The following is a 23,455-nucleotide window of genomic DNA, read 5'->3' on the forward strand; positions in this document are numbered from 1 at the left end:
CCTAGGGGCAAGAAAAGGGCGGGGCATATCTGCTGCCCAGGGTTACTACTGAGTAAGAAGATGGCAGAATATGGGTGTATTACAGTGTGAATATGCAGCTGTGACCCCCAAGCTGACAGTCAAGATAGAACAGTGAAGCAATATAGGGGTGCCCTAGTGTGTGAGGTCACTGCAGCTGCCAGTGCTGTGTGAGAACACTACTGCAGCATAGTAGCCACTCGTGGGCGAGCGCACTACAGCGGTGTGGGCACTGGCAGCCGTACTGGTTAAAAACACTGGTGCAATAGTGGCACTGTCGGCCTAGGCATGGAGAAGGCTGCAAAACAGGCACTGAAAGCCTGAGGGCAGTACTGGGTGAGGGCACCACTGCCATCATGACACTGACAGCCTATGGTCAGTATTGGGGGAGGGAACAGCTGCGAAACAGGCACTGGCAGCCTGCGGACACTGCTGTCATCATGACACTAACAGCCTATGGTCAGTATTGATTGAGAGCACCGCTGAGTGAATGCACTGCTGCCATCATGACACTGGCAGCCTATGGTAGGTACTGGATGAGGGCGCTTCTTCTTACCAGGCACTGATAGCTTAGGGACCGCTTCCAGTGCTGCCCCTGCCTCAGCCATGACACTGACATCCAAGGGCACTACTAAGTGAGGCCACTAGCAGCCTGGCGGCTGCAGCCAGGTGCTGCATTCATAGGGTAAACCTCGGGCGATGGCACCGCTGCAGCTCACACACTGCCCAGGTAGGGGGTAGGACTGTGTGTGTGTCTTGCTGGAGGCCAGGTACCAGGATCATAGCTTTCAGTACAGGCTAGGGCACTGGTGCAGCACAGACTTTTAAAATAAAATAAACAGACACTAGCAGGGTATTGTCCATGCAGGGTGATGGCACGGCTGCGGTCAGAACACTGACCGCCCCAATACATTTTTGAGAGAGGTCACGGCAGGACAAAGGGCACGGACGGCATGGGCAGCGTGAGCGAGAAGAGTGCCGCATCCTGGGGAGGGAAGCAATGCACCAAAGAAAGTTTGAGAGCTGTGATAAGATGGGCGTGTAGTTAAAAGCAGACTGGTCTGTTTCCAGTCTTGAGACAACATTTGTACAAGCGTTTTATGAAACTCCCTGAGATATTGCATAGAGGGTCCTCTGCCCACTGACTGTGGCTTACACCTGGGGGGTTGGGGTGAGGGGAAGGGAGGCGGGCAGGAGAGCATCTGGACAGGGTACTGTGCTGCTTTCTGTATGTGTGTGCGTGTAAATTCTGCATGCGTTCTTATTCATTGTACAGGTGTTTGTGCGTATGTGTGTCCGAGTGTAATAGCTCGTGTGTGTTCATTTGTGAGTCTATATATATTTGTATGTTGGAGTGTGCACATGAGGGCGGTATGTACACGTGTGTATTAGTGGCGGCAGGTGACATCTGAAAGTGGTGAGGGGTAAAGGTTTGTGAGGAGTGCAAAGGGTAGTTACAACATCAAGTAACAGATTTAGTATGATACTGACGAAGGTAGCTGCTTATTCAGTATAACCATTCTTAATATACCTGTTCACCAGGTCTCCTGGGAGCTCCTTTCTCAAAGATTAGATAACACTAGAATGGAGTACAACCTATTGCAACATGTCTGTGCCAACCCATGGAATCTGTTACCACTAGGCCCTGTGTTTTTTTATTTCCAGACAAATTGCTTGAATTTTATTGCTTGCATTGGAAACTGCCTACTTTCAGCAAACCTGTTTATGTAGGCTGCATGCAAGCCATTTGTCAGGCCATAAAGACAGCACACAGCAGGATTGAGGGTTCAGGAGGAGTCAGAGGGGCTGCCAACTGTTTTCCTGGCAATGGAACTCGAGAATAGGACAGCCAAGCCCACTGTGAAAAGTAAAACGTGATTTATTTACATGCGAGTCTGCAAGCATTTGTACAGTTTTATCAAGCCTCCTATGGAGAGAGACGACTGTGTGGCCTGGTGCTGCAATTGGTACCGGTTAGAGGTAATATATGTCACTTTTCCAAATTAAGTTGTTCAGCACAAACAAAACATCCTGTACAAGCGGTGCTGCTTATAAATGTTTGTTTTGGTCCATGTAACGGGCGGACAGATCGCGATCCTGAGTGCCGTTCTTTAAATGGCTGAGGTTTGATGTTCAGGGACATTCTAAGATGCTTTCATCTATACATATAATAAAAAAAAATGCATCTTTCACATGGCGCTACCAAACAAAAGGTGATCCGAAAAGTGTCACTCTGAATGCCATTTGGCCTGGAAAGTGAATTCTTATAACGCTGCCATAAGTTTATGAACTGACTATTGCTGCGGTAGCTGTATTTAAATTGGCAAAGCAACACCATTGAATGCTATATTTCACATGCATCTCACAAAAATGGGTCTAATAATACACTATTCATCTGTCTTGTCAGAAACAAGTTTGTGTTTTCAAAAATGTCAGTTTGTATTTCATTGATGTAACCTTACTATGGACGGTGGTGTTCCAAATCAACTTTCCAAGCACCACACACTCTACACGGAGTATCATATATATCACGTGGGCAAGCACTTCAATGTCTGGCCTGTTGTGGTAAGCACTATCTAAATGTTATTGTACAATGCAGACATATAAGGCAGTCAAGACCCCCTATTGACTGCTGGTTGAGAAGTACAATGTAACACTTTATTTTATAAATGCAGTATGGAGTTTTCCAGGTACCTAAAAATACTAGTGCTGTCATCTGGAGAAGTGTGTGGCTCATTCGACCATCGGACAAAATCATTTTTAGTTGTTTCAATATAAGGTATTACAGCCTGGTGAGTTTACTCTGTTCAAACACGGATAATTATGTCATTATTATTACCAAATTCAACAGTATTCTTTATCAGCAACTGAAGGATGAAAGGCTATGACTGACTAAGTGACTCTGCTGAAACTTGAATTGTGCCTGGTGTTCGCACACAGGTCTCTGATTGCAAGTGGTCCCTCTAGCCTTTCCGAAACACGTGGAGTAGATCACGTGTAGCTCAGTTTATGTCACTAACGTCCTGGTAGATGAGTGTGGAGATGTGAAAGGGAGTATGTTTTCGTCCCTTTAGTCACCATCGCCAAATGAGGCCCGCTGTTCACAGGCACATGTGCATACTGACAACCAAAAATGCGTACAACTATTCTACTCGCAATTTTTAAACATTTTTCAAAAGCATGTACGGGTGTTGAAAAATGATATGCAGATCAAATGGTGATGCAATAACATTGGAGCATATTATCAAGGGGGTTTATCTCCGCTTTTTTGGCTTTTAAAGCCAAGAAAGCGGAGATAAAATGATCTCCCTATTACCTAGCTGTCGCTAACACCGGTTAGCGACAGCTAGTAGGAGATAGCGACCATCTTGGGCCCCGCTTTGCATGTCAGTGAAATTTATCACTAATGACATGCAAAGTGGGTGTGCCAAGATGTCATCGCTATCTCCTATTTCCAACTTTTGGAGATATTCGCGCTAAGCGCGAATATCTCCAAAAGCTAACACCTGCCCCTGAGCAGTTCTTAGCCATGTTATCCAATGGTAGGTGGATAACATGGCTAAGAGCATTAGCTCGGTAATGTATGAATATCGCTGACTTTTCAGCGATATTCATGCATTTCGGCCGATTTCTATCGCTTAGGAGATAAACCTTGATAATAGCAAGGTTCCTAAGCGATAAAAATCGCCGCAGCTCGGCGATAAAAATATTGCCGCTAAGCCAACATAGCGATAATTATCACTAGTTGTTGGTAATATGCCCCATAGTTTTCTGAATACACGATGGGGCAGATTTACAAGCCCCTTTTACACGTGAAAAGTGATGCAAAAGTGGCGCAAGAGGCTTGTAAATCTGCCCCCATGTATATAGTACTATTTTTGCCCCATTTTCCAAAGCTCTTTTGTATTTGATAATTTATTGTAGCAAAGGAGATTCCGGAGCGTGATGACTCATATTGTCAAACTATACTAACATGTTCAGGACAAACAAAACATCCTGTACAGGCTGCTCTTTTAAATTGCTGTTGGTCCCTCACCCTTTCATTCGGCTGCACACAAACAGATCGAAGACCTGACAACCGAAAATGCCATTCAAGCAAATACTGTACTCACATTTCAAAGCTCTTATTGTGTTTGATTAATGAAGGTTTAATTGGAGCGATTTTAAAGCCTACAGCAAAGGAGACCCCGGAGCTTAATTGTTTAATTGCTCGAATCGTAAAAATAAAGGAACATGTTCAGCACAGACTGTATGAGCAGAGCTGAGCCAGGTGTTCCAGGAAAAAGACACAAAATGCTGTTTGAGTCTCAGCGCTCGGCCCAAGTATATCCTGTGATTCTAGGCAAACCACTTATCCTTAAAAAAATCTGACATTGAGTAATGTAGCCTGGGCGCTCCTGTAATGCGCGCCAATACCTTTGGGTTGTGTTTAACTACAGACTTTCCTGCTGGACCACCCCATGGCTGCCCAACTGCACGCAAATAACAAATCCACAAAAAGTGAGTATATTAATTACAGTTTAAAGTAAAAATAATTGGCACCTACCAGCCTATATTCTTTTGAGCCTATGCTGTAACAAACAAAATGAGACATGGCTCAGCTTCAGCTGCAAAACGCTTTCAAAAGTGAAAACACACTACACACTAGGAAAGGAATGGAGAGTGGTGAGCTGCACCACTCTACAGCACGCCCCCTCTCGTGATGACTGGTAAATTTTGCCAACCACTATCTTCTTCTCCCTCTAAGCCTGCCCTGCCCATCTGCCATTGAAATTAACAGAGTTCTGCCAACTCCTCCCAGGGCCATTTTTAAAAATGCCTGATAAGCAGCCTAATCCACTGCATTCTAACTCAGCACACCCCCTGTCATGTCACTGTTGTAGCTAGTGCCTGCAGGTCGAAAGATGACCTTGCCCTGGGAGGCACATGTGCAGCAGGACATCTGCAGTTTATTACAGCTGCCCCATAAAACGTAAAAGAGCAGCCAGCAAGTAGAAATTTCTTTTCGGCTGCTTTATTTTTTAAATTCATTTCTTGCCTCTCCCCTGAGGCTCAGGATGACACGGCAACTCTCCTTTTGCCCACTAACACCAATCGCCCCTAATGAGCGCACAGCAGAATGTCCACTGCTTTGCACACCTTACTACATAAGTTTATTTGGCAAATGCTTCTTTTGATATTTTTACATGAGAACCTACGGTTGTGTTCAAGCTTTGCAGGTTTCTGGGATTTAGTCTGAACATTGCCAGCGAGGTCGAACAACAATGCCCCTTGTTGTTCTGTTCTGGTCGGGCCCAAGCACCTAGACGAAACATACAGATGCAGCTGTTATTTGGGAATACGTACTTTGTTCTTATTGGAATGCACAGATCGGTAGCACACACTTGGAGAGGGATCTTTCCAGGGAGCAGTATATGAGAGAACTTATGATGTAGAACTACCATTTATAGACTGAGGTATGGGGTCTGCAGATACCACCCAGGGATCTTCTAATATATAATCATCCTGCGTCTGTGCAAGGGGAGGGCGGTTAGGCTCCTTTTATGATCAACTGATTACTTGCTATGCTGACCGAAATTGTAATATGCTTTTTGCTGCATATTGTGGTATGCATACTGCATATTAGAGCATGTTAGTTAAAATACATATTTTAAACATGTTCTTGCCTCTGTCAGATCTTATTGTGAACAAGTACAAGTGTGTGAGTGAAAGGGTGTGTTTTGTAACCATGACTCCTGAGAGAGTCGGGAGTGTTGTGTTTTGGGGAGTCTAATCATTTGCTCCTCTGTAAGTGATTAGGAGGGCAAGTGAGACACTATGGTTAGTGAGTCCTGGGCTCATGGGTACTAAATTAGTAGAATGACTCAGTCCCTATATACTAAGGTCCCATAATCCCACACATAGTTCTGTGATTGTGCAGCATCCCTGCAACACCACCAGTCCATGGGTGGTATCCTGAGACTGTTTTTTCAGTCCAAGGTCTATACATGAGGCTGAACATGGGACAGGGGTGAGTCCTCCTTCACCGTACCCCTCCATCTCAGCTCCCACACCCTCTGCTTGAGTGAAACCCCCAGAGAACGGAACTGTCAGCGTAGCCAGGTCGACCGCCTCTCCCAGTTCTCCTGACAACAGAGGCAACTCATTCCCCAGAATCTGGGGACAAACTATGAGTCTCCACTAGGTCACCTCCCCACCCTACTCCAAGGATAAAAGGGCCTTGAGGTGGACCTGAGTTACCCTACACACCCTGCCGGTGTACATTTCTGCAGACTCCAGCCCTTCCACTGCCATGGTCGGGCAAACCCAGTGTCCCTCAAGGCAGTGATAGGGATCTCATTCAGTTTCCCCTGGTGAATCACCAGGTTACCCTCTTAATCTGTAAACAACTAAGAGAGATCATGGCATGGTCTATGATCTGCCTCTGGGTGCTACTTCTCCCAAACTCCCTAAGGCCACATTGGCCTCTCCTGTAGAATTTCCATCAGGGTAGGGGGTTCTTAGGACAAACAATGTCTCCCTGCTTGTGTGCAAACTGGGAACACTGAAAGTAACGAATTGGAGATGGAACATGGGGCCAGCTGGGCCACCACCCACCAGAACCTCCCTCTGTTTCTCAAAAGAGGCTTAGGAACCCTTTTCCTCACCTTCCTCTGGGGCTTATCTGGGTCACCTTTGACCTCCCCCTCATTCTCCTGGGGCAAACCTAAACCACCCTTTCTGTGGTCACTTCCAGGTACCTATTTGGACACTCTGATACTGATCCAGAGGCCTGCCTCCTTTGCAAGCTCTGTGGGGCCAGTGAGGTGCTCCATAAAATGAGTACTGAGTATGTGCTCTCTCAAAACAAGATTATACAACCCAGTACATTCTAAACTTTTCTTCCTCATACCAAACCATGCAGTGCCCTATTGAAAAAATCAAGGAAATCTACCGAAGACTGATGTGGCAGTTTCTGACTGTCACTTAATCTCATGCAGTATTTTCTGGAGTCCAGACTTGGCAACCAGGATGAATTTCATGGGGGCATACTTACAAGAGGTCGCCTATTTCTAGTGTGAGGAAGGTGTCACTCCCTACTCTGGGCATATGCTTCTAGAGACTGACCCCAGTACTCCTCTGAGACCCTGTGTATCCATTGGGCTACCTTACATGCTGAGAAGCACTTGTACATATCATAACTCCTCCTCACATTTCGGCATCAAGGCAATGTGTAAAGGTTTCATGAAGCACACAAACAGTAATAACATGAAATCACAATACAAGAAAATTCCACACCACTTTAGGAAAATAGAGTAAAGTGTAAAATAGTAATCAATTAGTAGAACCGGAGATGTGCAATTTGTAAACATTTGGGTAAAATAGTGCTTAAAAGCACAAAGCACCAACTGTGGTTATCTGGTCGTGCCAGACTAGGACAAAGACACATGCTATCACTGACCGTGAAGGAGCGCAGGCCGTATATAGGGACCAAATTAGTCCCACTGGTAAATGTACCTTAAATCCTAGTTGCAGAGCATTGTGCCGCGGATGTTCCAAGAAGCAAAGTGAGGTCTGTTTTGAAGATGCATTGCAAAGCAGGGGTTCCGATGAGTTGCCCACCCTTCACCCTCTACTTCACGTCTTTCGCTATTTTATTATCTTGATATCTCTGTGCATCTCTTGGATCGTGCCTGGCCCCATTTCTCTTACATGCCAAAATATATTGAAGAGGAGATGGACAAGGCAGGGGAAGAGAATTTAAGAGAAAAGATTAGATTTTTACCAATGAAATGGTAAAATTCCTCATGAGCTGCTCTTTGATTTTGACTGCAACCACAAGAACATCAGTAGTAAAGGAGAATATATTTGTGATTACAAATAGTCCCCCATTAAAGCCACAATTTCAAGAGCTTTCTCCAAATGTCTTACTGTACATAATGCCCTATTTCAATAAACATCTAACAAATTACCCTTAGAGTGTTTTTCCTACAATGGGAGTTTTAAGCAATTTAGACACTGAATTACATATAAAATGCTGTTGTTGCAAGTAAAGAAATCTGGATCCAAACTCAGAAAGAAAAGGCTTTATCAACGCTTGTTCAGGCTTTCTTTTGGTACCATTGAACTGGAGGACACCAGGTAGATTGAGCTTTTATCTGTTTTTCTACACCCTGTTTCTGAAGGTTTACCATGTAATTCAATATTGTTTAGCCTCTTTAAAGAGCTTGCATGACCCCAAAGTGGTAAAAAATTCAAGGTTGCTCCAAAGAGGGGGGCTCAAAATATATCTTTCTCAGGCCCCCAGAAATCCTTAAGATGTCCCTGTATTAAGACTGTATTCTGCAAATTCGTAGGAATAATTATTAGTGGAATCCATGGTTATGTCCATCTTATTTCGGGACTCCCTAATAGTGATTTGTACATATTCATTATTTGGAAATTGCAAAGTCCTGAGTTTTTTACATATGGCATTATGTCCCTGATTGTTGAGCCCTTTACACCCCTATCCTTACTAACCTCTGGCATGATTCCAACTGCTAAATAACTCCACTAGGTAATGCAAGATGACCTGCATGTTATGCTATTATAAAGAGATCTTCTGAAATTCTCATAAACTGCAGTAACTATTTTACCACCCCTTTATCAACCTTACAAATGTTTGTATTGATTCCTTTGTAAATAACTAACTTGGCAAGTCTATGTTTCCTTGAACCTCAGTTCCTCTGAATTTGAGAGTGCCATTCAATGGCTAATCAGCAGTTTAAGCTCTATTTGTAGAACTTAGCAAGCATGTTTAAAAGGTATGCAGCAGACACAGTGTCTGCTCTCACTGAATTAGAAATGGCATTTTGTTCCGACTCGTCTGACCTGTTAGTGAGAGACACTGCGGGGCGTGTTCACTACTTAGAACTCCTTAGGATTACTGGAAGAGAGCGTGCGAAACCACCAACTACAAGATCCACGGACTCTTAGGGCTGTCGGCAAAGCATCAGTGCAGAACAGTCAGTGTCAACCGAGAAAACACTGACTGAGCCAGACTCCAGATACTGAGGGTTGGAATCGCAGCCTGAAGAGGAAAACAGATAGGTAATCAGTGTAGTATTTAACGGGAGTACGAAAAATGCGTGTGTTCCTCATTTATTATTTTTCCTCACTTCTCCCCGACCCCCTGCGCCCTCCATGCCCTCCTCCCCTCCCGCTTCCGAGTGATTGTTTGTGGAAACGGAGAAGAGAAATTGTTAAATGTTAAATATAAGTGGAGCACAACGTGAAAACCAGAGGCATTAAAGTGTTTCTACTCTGGGAGGTCTTCAGTAGCACTAATGAAAGTGTGAGCATGTTATGTTTTGTATTGTGCACATTTAAATTGATTGAAGTTGGAATACAAACTTTAAAAACATGCTTTTAAGATACATTGCATGGACCAGATTGCTTAGTGTAAAACAATTGTCTAGGCTTGTAGGGAGATGCAAACTAGCAGTGGAATGAGAGTGGAGCCAGAATGCAGTTGCCGTCAGTGGATGGGCATGTGTGGGTCCTCCTCTCCGTTAGATTGCATCAAGTACGAAGAGCCTTCTTCGGGACATTGATTGGTACATTTGGACACCAGGAGGCTGGAAATACTGTACGTTTGATTGAAATTCTGCTCTGAACTCAGTTTTTTGCGCACAAATCCTACCAGAGTTATCTGTTAGTATAGACAACATTAATGCCGGATGGTTGATGATGGTGGACCTGGGATCAGGGAGCGGACCCAGGTGGCTGATTCTGGATGTCCATTGAATGGCATGTGGAGAAGTGTGGCTCACCGATTAGAGCGGCAGACCCTGAGGCAGAGGTCTGGCCCGGGACCAGGGTTCAATCCCCGTCGTGGCAGGGTCTTGGGCTCAATGTCCTCGGACCTGATAATTCTCACCTCGGTGCCAACTCTAATCATGGGTTCCACTCTGCAACTCTGGGCAATAGCTTGCTTAATCCCCACACCGGCCCTAACAATGCTAGGATGCCTGGCTTCACCTTGGGGGTGCCCAGGAGTGGACACCTCACAGGAACAGGCCAGGAAGGGTTCCACAGCAGTATTCGTACAGCGCTTAGAGACCCCTGGGTGTTAGGCGCTATACAAGTGCAAATTACATTTACATGTATGCATCAAGTGTCTTCCTTGAGGTTGACAATGACGGGTCTTGAGGTTCTTCAGTTTCTACATATGTTGGGTGGATTGAGATAGGGGTATCACTGCAGAGTTGTGGTTTCAGTGTGAAGGGTGGGAGTGATAGGTGGATATGACACCGATGTATGACGTTACAACGCATACTTTTACAACGCCTACCTTTACATCGCAAGTTTTACAACGCATACCATTACAACGCATAATGCTTTTGGGCGCTGGATAGTGAACAGTTTAATTTACTATTCCAACTCCAGTCCCCGTGGATAGTAGGGAAGGTGTTGGATAGTACATTAAACCTATTCCCTATCCTAGAGCGCCCCCCAGCGCTATGCGTTGTAATGGTTTGCGTTGTAAAAGTTGCATCGTAATGGTAGTGCGTTGTAAAAGTTTCGTGGTAAAGGCTGTTCACCATATGACACAGATGAAACCCAGCATCAGATTTTAAAAACATAAATATTGCAGTACAATCGGTGGTGGACCACATCCAGCAGGGAACCAGATTTGCACCTAGGGAAATATGATCGAAACGGGTCAAAGCACTCATCAACAGACCCAATTTGTTTTGCTATATCGAAAGTCATAATAATTTTCAGAAAATCTGGAATGTACTTCTGGACCGTTTGGGCTAGAATTTTTTTTTGTTTAAATCTGAAGATTATGCAGCAGATGATGGATTAGGTGGCAAATATGGCACATCTCCTAATTATGTGAAAAACACTGCAGCCCCACAATTGCATAATTGCAGTGGCCCTTTGTATGCATGAGAAACTGTATGAATTCAACATTTGGCATGAATAAGTATACTACGCCAGGTAGCACGAGAGGGCAATAATCCAGATAGGATGCTGGTGTAGATGTTTTGACTCACTTAAAGTGATCATCTGGTGATGTCAATGAGACTAATGACAGGAAGCAGATCTTCAAAAGGCCTTCAAAGATGTCCTTGAGTTGATTTTGAGGTATCAAAAGGACTTGTATGTATGCCAAGTCAGGGGCAATTGTGATGAGGTTATTGGATAGGATTACATTGGCTTGACTGGTGGCTGTACAGAGGGAAATCCTGGTGTGATCTATCAAAGCCAACTAAATAATAGAGAAAATCAAGTCCCTATCCCACTAGATGACCTTGGGTGGTGATGGGCTTTTATATGGAATATGGAGGGTGATTAGTGCACCACCTACTGGCAATGTTTGAAGAGATGTGGGAAATAGGCACACTATCATTGTCTTTACTTCAAGGCTGTCATTATCAATCTCCTTAAAACCTGAAAGCGGGCTACAAAATGCACCTCTTGGATAAGATGCTATTAATTAAGATATTAGGATACCTGTGAAAGTAGTTGCCAGACTCCTTTCGTTGATGTCTGGGTTGAACTTGCCAGCTCAATTTTGTGCCAGATTAATCAATGGCTCATAACCTATACACTCTCTTTGCCCTACTGCACTCAACCAGCTCTCAGTGCAGTGGCTCGGTTTTAAGATTTTAAAAAAGCACCCGATTCCCTGAAATAGAGACTCCTGTTCTCGGTGCTATGAAGACACTATATGGCCGAGAGAATTGTGGGATGATTGCATTGCTATATTCGGATCCTAGGGCTCAGTTGAGGGTGAATGACCAGTTTTCAAAGCAGTTTATTATAATTTTGGGGACACCTAGCTTCATGTTGCCATTATTATTTGACATTGCGATTGAGGCATTAGTCTGTTTCTTAGGACAACACTTCTCTCCATTAATAGTGTCAGGCAGGATTGCACTCTTTCCAATGCTTCCCCCCAAATTTCTCTCTTTCTTAACATACCTATACCTTAGTCCAAGCTTTTTTTCCGCAAGCTGTTGACCCACACACTGTTGACCCACGCACTGGTAACCGAGCTATTGTGGGCGGGGAAACAGCTAAGTTCACTGTGGGAAGTGTTGACACTGCCAACAAGCTGTGAATTTTCCAGGACCAGATGTAGACATTTATTACTATGTCGTGTAAGCACAGTTTGAATATTATTGGTTTTGTCATTTGTCACTTCACCACACTTTGTAATTGAGAAGGAAATGGAGGTTGTATGCCTCTTGGCTATGGTATTGGTGGAAGTTATCCCAAGGCCTACAACATGCATGGGTTTGCTGGCTTGGTTCAACTGGGCCTGGCATTGGTTGTCCAGGGCGGTTGGTGTGGGAATATTGTATTAGTCTAAGCTAAGGTTGACAGAGCACCATAGTCTTCAACCGCAGTCCAAGTCTGAATGCCAACATCCAACCTCGGGCCTTACTCGCATAAGAATTTTGTACAGAGAGAACACATTTATATCACTCACAATTCAAAACACTTGATGACACCCCCTCATATCCCCTCTGATTATTTTCTATATTTTAGACTCCAAGGTCAAATATAATCAGTATTCCTGTCCACTTGTTAGACATTTCAGATTTCAAAGTGCTCATGCAACTAATTACTAGTCCTAGCCCAAACAGCTAATCCTCTGCTTCTCTTAGGAAAAACTGAAAGAAAGGATTCCAGGTTCTGGCTGTAAACATAGCTGGGAGAGATAATATAAGAAAAAAGGTGTTAACATTGCTGTGCGCAAAATAAGAAAATCCCGTATAATGGCAGAAAACTCTACGGTACAGATTTACAAGCCCCTTGCGCAGATAGTGCTTCCTGCAGCGTGATATTTACAAGCACACGTAAAGCCACCCTGCATGACTTTACCAGTGCTTGCAAATATCTCCCCTTTTCACGCAACCCATTGTGTATTAGGGGCGTGACATGGGTGTTGCTGTAGGTGTTCCCACGCAACACCCAAGTCCACTGATGCATTTCCAGATTTACAAGCAATCGTAAATGAGTCAGAATGCTGCTCCACCCTAAGGGCAGTTTGTGCGCTAGCACCAGCAGGAAGGAAAGACATGCGGCATTTTGTTGTAAATATGTTGCATCCCTGTGCTTCGAAACTAACACAGCGCTGATAAATGACTGGCGGCACCGCACTGCGTTAGTTTCTTGTAAATCTGACCCTACATTTTCAATTCTTGCATAGACAGTACAACACACCAGCTATACTTCAATCCTTTGGGTTAGATGTAGATACGAGGTAAATTGACTGTGGATACCCAGATGCGGATTTAATTCAACTGACATGAATGTGTCCTTTGTTGCTGTCTTACTTATTTGAGATGTTTTTTAAAATGTGTGACACAGTGGATAAGGAAGTGGCTCAATCTCCACAGGTAGAGTACATATTCATGGCTTAAGTAATGCAATGCAGTGCAGCAAGTCACCCCACTGCGCGGTGCTGCACTACAGGGAAGGATGAGGAATGCACCATATTTAAAAGAATGTGGCACATTCTTGCATTGGTCCCTGCGATGGTGCCGTTTTGGCTGCCTATCGCTAATGCAGGCACTCTTGTGTCTGTGTTGCATGCAGTATTGTTACCTTCCTCTAAAAAAACATTTCTGAGAGGCATATTACTCTTTTTTCATACATAGAAAGAGAAAATAATGAGACAAAATGAAGATATTTCTTCTCATTACGCTTCCCCTGGGAAACCATATCAGTTTGGCGCATTCCCAAGTCTAACACTTTCGATAAATCTGGGAATGCATAAAAACCACAGGAGTTGCATGGGAACAACAACTAGTGCCCATGGAATGCCTACGCAGATCAGAGTAATGCAATGAAGTGATTTGAGCTGTGTTCCGTAACTCAAGCATGTTGTTACCCCGGTTGCAGCAAAATGGCGGACTTTGCCGAGTTGCTGATCTGAGGCTGAAGGAGATCCCACAGGGGTACGGAGGGCGCACGCAAACTGGAAAATGTCGTCAAATCGTTGAACTGAGCCCCAGACATAGCGGGCACATCACCAATGGCCATGTGAGTACTCTGAGTGCTGTAAGCCTAAGCGGGAGCGACCATACCCCCCCCCCCTGCACTCCGGTAGCCCTCTGCCTCAGCAGATGTAAAAAATGTACCTCTCCAACGGGTACATCAATAAACCTGGCAGAATGAAGGGTCATTCTTAAGAGTGGGGGCTCGCCGCAAGATGTGAAGGCCCCTGAGAGAGCTGCCTGACCCTGTGCCTGACCTCAATATATCGCCCGATCTCCTCCGTTGCAGCTATGGGGATTAAGCTGCTTGGGCTTTCCGCTCTCACCTGCGCCATCTGCTTCATGAATCTAGGGAACCAGGGGGTGCAACAAGAAGGCCGGGGAGCATCGCTGCCCGGAGAACCCTCACAGCTAGTCCACCGACTGAACGGCCCATCCCCTCCATTGCACTGTGGAGACCTAGGTGTTTGATGAGGTGGGCTGCGGACTTCCCCCTCGGCCGTCACCTACCCAGCCAGACATTGGGCAGACTTTCTTTTTGTCTTTCCACCGCATACCCTCCCTGTTACCCTTTTATTTTACCCTCTCACCCTTCTACGCACCACTAATCAACAGATGTAACCTGTAACTTATGTATTTTGTAACAATGTTTTTTTTTTTTGTAACTGATGTAACGTTCCTCATGTAAAGCGTTCTGATACCTCTGGGTCTAGCCAGATGTATGCTACAGTGTTTACGCCATCAAAAAGTAGCCACCGAGGTCTCCAACGACTGAGACTTCCTGCCTGGACTGACAATGACGATGCCCCATGGGCGGATTCTAAAACTGTTATACCACGCAATACATCAATATCCCTAAATTTACCACCATTGTGTGTCTCCTTTACCAAAGCACTCCTTCTCCCCTTGTTGGGAAGGGATCCAGCATTTATACCTAGGAGTCTCAGAGACCCCCCTGAGAGGGTCCTCAGCGTCAAGGGAGCCGCACACAGCTGAGTTGTGGGAATGGGGGCCCCTTGCCAAAGCACTCCTTCTCCCCTTGTTGGGGAGGGATCCAGTATTTATGCCCTGGAGTTTCAGAGACCCCTCTGAGAGAGTCCACAGTGCAAAGGAAACCACACACAGAGGAAGTGTGCGAATGATACATCTTCCACTGGAATCACAGCACGCCGGATGTCAGACACTGTTTTTCCTCATCTCCCGGTTGTGTTTTCCTTCAACCCCCCCTCTTTCCCTCACTCATTCTTCGTCTATCGCCCATGCTCCTAGCCTCTCTCCCCTGAATCTCTCCCCCCTGGCCTGCTTTTTTCCCCCTTACATCTATGTTTTTAACGCATGTAACTTCGCTCCAATAACTCATGTAACTTGTAACTATGGTCTGAAACAATGTTCGTCCTCATGTAAAGCGCTCCAATACCTCCGGGTCTAGCCAGCGCTATATAAAACTTTTCAAATAAATAAATAAATGAAGCCACTCAGGGCCACACAAGGTAGTCTTGTGTGGCTTCATAAATGGCATTTTGAACTTGCTTCGCAATTGTACCAATTTTTATGTGGTACAAGCGTGATGCATCTCCCTTCATAAATATGCCGCTAAGTTCTCAATGGTTACAGTCAACAAGAATAGCCAATTAAAAAGGCTACAGTTACATCGATTTGCCATTGATTAAAGTTGGCAAATTTTTAGCACGCATACGAGCGGATACTGGTGGCTTCTATTACTCAAGCGTGAACATGAGCATAACCATGTGAAGACTTGTCTACATATATTTTTTTAAAGTCTGAAGTCACTATCCTGATCATTGAATTGGCTTCTCTATCCAACTGAGTCCGAGGAATGAACACACCTCAGAACTGGTCCTGAAGAAGGTTTTTTAATTGACATTTCTTACCGAAACGCTGCGTCGACCCTTGTTCTGATGAACATTTTAATTATCATTGTCAATGTTTTTTATGATGTTGTTTTAGATAAAATGTATTGATTTTGCCACTTTGTCAAATAACGATAACATTGCTGAATAAATATACAATTGTATAATTTTGCATAACAATCTCTCTCTCTTTTTATTGAAATTTTTTTAAAATATGTATTGTTCATACTGTTAATGTGTGATCTCAAGCGATATATTATGTGTGATTTTGTGCTATATATTAGCTGTGGTCACATCTTCTTGATACCTTTATGGTTTTATGAAACGGGGTAGGTTGTGACACATTGTGAGATTGGTATTGTCCGGAAAAACAGGGCCTTTTTGTGTAGTTGAGATCACTTTGTGACTCCTTTAGGGACCTCTTTGTGTTTTCTTCCAGACATTAGAAAGGAACCATCCCAAGGTGAATATATAGTTCCATCAACCAACCTCAGTAAAAGATTTGCTCTGATGGCTATAAGGCTAGGTTATATTTTGTGTTGAGATCATAGAGAGGATTGTCTCGGTTGAAAACCAGACTGCAGAATTAGAGTCGGATGTGGGGTTACAAAAGCATAATCAGATGCCCAGAGCTCTCAAAGTAAAGACATTGGACTATGAGAACAGACAGAGATGCAATAATTGGTGATTTCTTGGCATCGAAGAAGGGGCTGAAGGCAATAAATTCAGGGCGTTTATGGCTAACCTATTAAAAGGGCTTTCCCTGAAACGAACTCCTGGAATTGGGAGTTGTAAATCCAGAGTTAATTGATTTCTCATAATGCCAAAGAAGTCAAAAAACACACAAGTCGAATGTCTTGGCCAAACTGAAAGTCATTATTGTCTATTTTGGGAATTTTGTGCTCCGGCAAGCTGTTTTGAAAATGCCCAGCCTGAGGCCAAGCGTAATTTTGATAGTCACTTTTTTGCACCTGGACCTCTGTTCCTTGACAGTGGAGAGGCAGTGGATGCTGAGTCAGCTTATCAAGCTGTGTCAGACAATTGGGGCAGAAGCATATTTGATGAAGCCTGCTCACCAGAAGAGTGTCTTCAACAAAAGGACCCTGGCATTCACTTCAGAGATCATGGACAAGGAGTAAATGGCAAACTGACAGATGGGACCTGATCTGTAATTCCTCTGCAGTGTTATTTCTCTCTGCCTTATAAAAAATTATCTGGGGTGCTGTCTGTTTTCCCGGCTTCTAGTTCATATGTTGGTATTCCAATAAGAGACTGATACACAGTTATGGGATTTGGGCGAGTCAAGTTACAAGTGCCCTTTTCTTTCTGTCTCACGGTTTCTATTTGTTTGTATAAGAAAGTGTGGGTATTGGTGGCTTAGAGTTTGGGAAGAGGGGTATCACAGGAGTCATTATTCAAACCAGCAGTGGGCTGATTGCCTCACTGTATATGTTGGGGGAGAGACAATAGAGAGGAGCGAGTGGCAAGGGGTGGGGAGTTTTGCTCTTATGGTGGTGGTGTGCACTCCACAAGAGGAGGAAGAAAAGGTGAATGAGTCCATTTGGTATTTTTTTTTCGAGTGCAGTGTGGTCCATTTTGGAGGGATAGCAAAGGAAACTGAAAGAAGCTGCTAGACAATCTAGGTCACTTATATAACCGGTACTACTGAGATACGCATTGCCTCTGTTAATATTTGTGAGTTGAATGATAATACGCAAAGACGACATTTCACAGAAGATCTTAACGTTTTTGGAGCGAATATTGTGCGTCTGCAAGAAATACACATTGAGGGCTTGAGGAGAAAGTTTATTGAAAAGCTAGGGTTTATGCTAGGAGTAAGCACAACACAAAGCACGAACACTCGTAGGGTGACTGCTCTAATTCGGCAAAATATCTACAGGGTTAGACAACCCTCTTCTGACATGTTAGGCAGATGGGTGATCGCCGAATGTCTATTCACAAGGAGTTCAGTTACACTCTGTTCTCTCTATGGCTGTATTTCAGACGATCCAGCTTTGTTAGATTTTAACAATCATAAAGGGTAGGGATTTGAACATCAACTTGCCTGATGAGTTACTTGAAATGGGAGACCATTGCTATACAAGGCGTAAGCCTAGAGTCCTTCGGTTGCTAAATCCTCTCAAGAGTAACCACAGGCTGGTGTAAATCTGTTATAAAAATATTTCATCCAATTCCAGGTATACTTTTTTCTGACCTCCCCCCCCCCCCCCCCCCCCCCAGGAAACATGTCTGGCTCAACTATCTTTTTACGTCCATCAGTCTGATTCAAAGGATATTAATTGAGAACTATCCAAGAGTCATGTCCGACCATAACTCCCTGGTCATTGACATACCGAATATTATTGGTTCAGGGCAAGCCCAAGCCTGCTCAATTTGAAAGAGGCTTACTACGGGATGAGGGATATATTGCCCATATAAATCAGTGGATTCAGAATTTCTAGATCGTAATGAGGGTAGAGCTCATTCAGGGGCAGTTTCGGATGCTTTCAAGGGAGATTGCAGAGACACTTAGCTTTACCCTTTGCTGTCAAAAGACTCAAGCAAAGTTACTGAAGAGACTATATGGGGAATTAGCAGCAGCAGAGATTAGAATTATAATTACTGCCGAAAGAGGAGATGATCTAGCAGTGGCTGAACAGAATCTTTCCCTGACTAGATCGACCACCAATAGCATCTCGTCCAATAAAGTGGCTGAAAAATATTTATCCCACAAAAAAGGAGTGCTATGAATTTTGTGAGTGGGTTGTACATGTGTTTTTGGTACGCACTTTGCAGAGAATGACACAGGGAGAGATCACCAAAATTAAGGATGAAGGGATTCACCTGGTCACTAATTCCTTGTGAATTCGTGAAGTGTTTCAAGTTTTTATGAGGTATTGTATCGATCAGAGGGGGTAACCGGTGACAACAAGATAGCAGAATACCTCGGATTAGTCTCGGTAACTAAAGACACTCCAGAGGATTGGGTTTTCTAAGATGCCCCTGTCAGTAGGGACAACGGTACGTGGCCCTTTAGGAATTCTGCTTTGGTAAAACTGTAGGGGCAAATGGAATACCAATAGAATTTTACTAAGTGTTTGTTTCGGCACTAGGTGATAATCTGGTTGATTTATTTTTGAAGGCACAAAAAGGGCTACAAATAGATGACTTTTGGACTCTGATTAAAATAGTGGTGTTTTTAAAAAAAGGAAAGCCTCCGCACCATCCCGGGTCATATAAACCCATTACATTAGTAAACAGCGATTTTAAGATATATTCCAAAGTCTTAGCAACAAGGCTGTGTAATAGAGCAAGGCTATATCAAGGCCATTTAATCTGTCTATCATAACCCCACTGCTAAGCTTCATATAATTAGGGGCAGTCTGATCCTATCAACAGGGGTGTCCTTGTTCCCCTTTACGCTTTGCCCTTTACATAGATCCGCTGATCAAAAGGTTAGAGCCTAATGCTTTAATTGAGCCCAACCGATTTCATGGCAGGAGTACTGAACTTTTGGCATACGCCGATGATATAGTAGTAGTGACATTTGAACCAGTGATATCTATGTAAACAGTAGGAAAAGGGGAAAGTGGCAGGATATATTCTAAATCAATTCAAGACACTGGTGGTGGTCAATCAATTTTGTACAAACTGCTGAGGACCACACTGTTAGAGAAGAAGTCTACCTGGGAATTAACATTGCAGCGGACCTAGAGCAGATTGTGGAAGCTAGTTTATCTCCGATTCTCTGTGAAGCACAAAGACATTTTTGGAGGATAAATCTATTTCTACTGTTGGATGCTGTAATTTTGTAAAGATTTTATGCCTACCCAAAGTACTGTATTTGTTTCATACAATCCCTCCTGAATTTGAAAGCTGATAGTTTAAGATGAGGGAAGAGATGGTCAGCAGCTACATCTAGTAGTATGCCAAGGCTCGAAGGGATCTTACATTTATGATGTTATCCATGGTAGGAGGTGGCTGGGCCATTACCAATCTCGAAATCTCTCACAGTGGGGTGCTGCCATACAATATAACTGTTGTTTTTTCATTTGTCACCCCGAGTGGGACGGGTATGCTCAGACGTGAGTCACGTGCTCTCCACACCACTGGAGTCAAGCTATCCAGGCTGATGACGGCTGATAGCCAGAAACCGGTCCTAGGATGCTTGATTCCGGTCCAGGGAAGACATGGCTTAGCAGTTCGGGCTGGACTGTTCCCTTGAGGCACAGGATCAAGGCTGATTTGCATATGGCCATGTCTGAACTGGGGTGGTGTGGAGTGCAAAAAAACGATGGATTTAGGCCCAGATCTCTTTACTGGGGTGAATGTACGACATTGTTCTGCATTCTGTCCATCAACTGTTGTTTTTGCATTTGCCATACAATATATGACATCTCTCTTATAGGTGGGAGTGAAGAAAGTAGTGGCTCGTGGTCATTGTCCCCCCTACATATGAATTACTTCTTTGGGAGGACGCTAAAAGCAGCTTTTTAAAGATAATTGAACTAAGCTATTACAAGAAGGTTAAATTCAAGACCCTTAATTCAGCCTTTAAGATCTCGGCAACTATAAAGAAGAGATTCTGGGGAAAGTCTAGTACTATAGCCTAATTTGGGGAACAGAAACTGTCCCCCTTTATCCCGGGATCCCTGCTGATTTACTGAAACAAGAAATAACTAAGTTCATGGAAACAGAGCTGTTGCTGGACATAACAATGGCTCCAATTCAATATTATTGGGCATGCAAACTGACATGGCTGCTAGGGTGGACAGCTCTTTGTTTTTGTGGCAGTAGCAGTCGTCAACACTTCTTTTGCGTCAGCATGGTGCAAACCACATCTCCTGACATTCCATCAATGACTAGCTCCATTATTGATGATTTATAACCTTGACATTAGCTTATATGATCAAAAAGGCAAGAAAGCCTGGAAAAGAAGTGAACGGGTTTGGGCCCAACATCAAAGATGAGCTGGGGCCTGCCCACTGTCTCAAGAGGAATGACAGGCCTTCTCTGACATATTTCTCTTTCAATGGGCTTTTGAGTGAGTGGGTATGATGGGTTTACATCCAGTCCTCCTCTGAATGATATTAGCATGATTTGCACGTTAGCTCTCACCCTAAGCCTTTCCCTCTGTTCCAGGATGTGAAGGAAGCATTTAGCACTATAGTATTTTTTCTCTATTGCTTATTTTGATGTGTTACCTGGTGGTCCCCGTAGTGGCTAGGTGAAAGTTCTACTTGCATTTAACTGTTTGGCACTTGCATTTTAACCTTTAGGATATGTCTCTGTAACAACTATTATCTGTGATATATCTGTGATATATTGTGATTATACTAACCTCATTCTAAATTCAATGTGCTAGTGGGCTGACAAAACTTTCTAAAGCAGACTACCGACTGTTGACATCTGAGGGAAGCTGAAAGGGTGTTCCACCGCTTGAGAGCAAGATACACAAAGGAGGGGCCGCCACATTTCACTCTCTTTACCTTGGGCACTGTCAAAGGCCCATGCCTACTTGATCGAAGTGATCCCACTGGCACATAGGAGGCGAGTAGTTTCCGAATGATGAGTGGGTCTTTCCCATCGATGACCCGAAAGAGTGATGCAAAGTGCCTTGAAATTAATTATCTTTTGAACTGGGAGCCAGAGAAGGGCTACTATGGCTGGGTTGGCTGATTGCTGTTTTGGAATTTGGTGAAGAAATCTATCTGCGGCACTCTGGACCACTTGAAGTCTTTTTGTCAAGTACTTTGGACTCCCTGAATAAAGGAAGGTACCATATTTTGGACGTGAATTTATTGGATCCTGCACCACTACCCTCCTCATAAAAGGTGGTAACATATGTAAGAATTTTCTGAAGGATCTTAGAATGCCAAAACACGAGTCAGTTTCCAGGCCTGTGTTTCAATTGTGAGCTAGTGTGTTCTATCCAGAAACCCAGAATGTTGCAGCCTGGGCAGGCTCAGGTATTCCGCCTAGTTGTTTTTCGCCATGACACTTCAAGCCATCATGATCTGTTGATACCGACCACAAGTACTTCGATTTTGCTGCCATTAAGTTTCAGATTGCTTGCGGACATCCAATTTGTGACCGCCTTAAGGCATGAATTAAGTTGAATAGTGGATCCTATTATATAAAACTCTAACTAGTACCTTAACAATTGCATCCATGAGTGAAATAGGATGGTAGTACCTTGGCAAAGAAAAATTACCTTTTTCAGATATTGGGACTAAGGTTGACATATCCCAAGAGCTCAATACCGGCGAGTGTTCAAGATTATGAAAAACATTGTTCAGCAAAGGGGTCCAGAGTTCATTGCTACACTTTATCAAATCAATAGGAACTCCATCCGGGCCGGGAGCCCTTTCTCTTAACACTGTTGGATAGAGTCAGTGACCTTATTTATTTTATTTATTTTTTGCATTTGTATGGCTCTCAGCTACCCAACAAGGGTTTCCCGGCGCCTGTGACATTGGGTCGAACGAAGGCAGGTGCTGAGTTGGAGTTTAGCACAGTTGTTTTTGAAAAAGCCAAGTTTTGACAAATTTCCTGAATTTAGTGTAGCTTTCTTCTTTCCGGATGAACTGGGGAAGGGAATTCCACAGAACCGGCCCTCGAACCGAAAAAGATCTTCCGCCAGTCCTTTGAAGTTTGTATCTGGGGACAGAAAAATTCGCTGCAGTTTGGGAACGCAGATTTCTGGTTGGCAGGTAGGGGGAAGCTAAGGCTTGTAGATAGGAGGGTGCCGTTTTGGATTTTATCTTGAACATGAAACTGAGGATTTTAAAACTAATCCGATGTTCAACTCTAAGCCAGTGCAAATCATTTAGGTGGTGAGATACTCTTTCAAACTTAGGTATCCTGCACAGGAGTCTTGCGGCGGAGTTTTGTATCATTTGGAGTCGCTTGATCACTGCTAAGTTCGAACTTAGGTATAAGATGTTTCCGTAGTCAATACGCGATGTTATTAGTGCGTTGACTACGGTTTTTTGTGTGACAGGGGGCAACATCCACATGATCTTCTTCAACCATTTAATAATGGTGAAGCATAGGCCCGCAACTTTATTTGCCTGCTGTTTCATTGACAAAGTATTGTCAAAAATGACCCCCAGGTTTCTTGCCTGAGTCGCTGGAGAGGGAAGAGTACCCAGCTCAGGATGCCAATGGGAGGGGTTCCAGAGCTCCTTGTTCCTTCCCAATATGAGAACCTCTGTTTTGTCCCCATTTAATTTCAGCTGGTTGTCAGACATCCAGTTGAAGATTTCATGGAGTCCAGTTTTGAGTAGAGAGGGTGCTGATGGATTTGACTCAGATAAGGAAAAAATGATTTGGGAGTCGTCAGCGTAAGTCATTAATGTCAGGCCTGTGCGATCTGCTAGATCGGCCAGTGGTCTTAGGTACAAGTTAAAAAACAACGGACTCAGGATGGAGCCTTGTGGCACCCCCTGTGGAGCGGCAACAATGTCGGAGCAGGCAATGATGGATTTTATCTGGAAGGTTCTCCCTGTGAGAAAGGACTTTATCCATTGTAGGGCATCGCTGCGGATGCCATTTCTCTCAAGGGTAGCCAGGAGGGTACTATGAGAT

At 44.0% G+C, this 23,455-nt stretch overlaps 1 protein-coding gene across 1 annotated transcript in view; it reads left to right on the forward strand.

Moving 5' to 3' along the window:
• Positions 1-8,960: 8,960 nt before the first annotated feature.
• Positions 8,961-23,455, forward strand: part of LOC144770435 (sulfotransferase 2B1-like) — a 548,547-nt gene continuing 534,052 nt past the window's right edge. Inside the window, exon 1 of the mRNA XM_078654947.1 lies at positions 8,961-9,087. The gene's annotated coding sequence lies outside the window, so the exon portion shown is untranslated. The remainder of the gene's footprint in view (positions 9,088-23,455) is intronic.

This window comes from Lissotriton helveticus, chromosome 7 (assembly GCF_964261635.1).
Source record: "Lissotriton helveticus chromosome 7, aLisHel1.1, whole genome shotgun sequence".
Classification (NCBI taxonomy): Eukaryota; Metazoa; Chordata; class Amphibia; order Caudata; family Salamandridae; genus Lissotriton; species Lissotriton helveticus.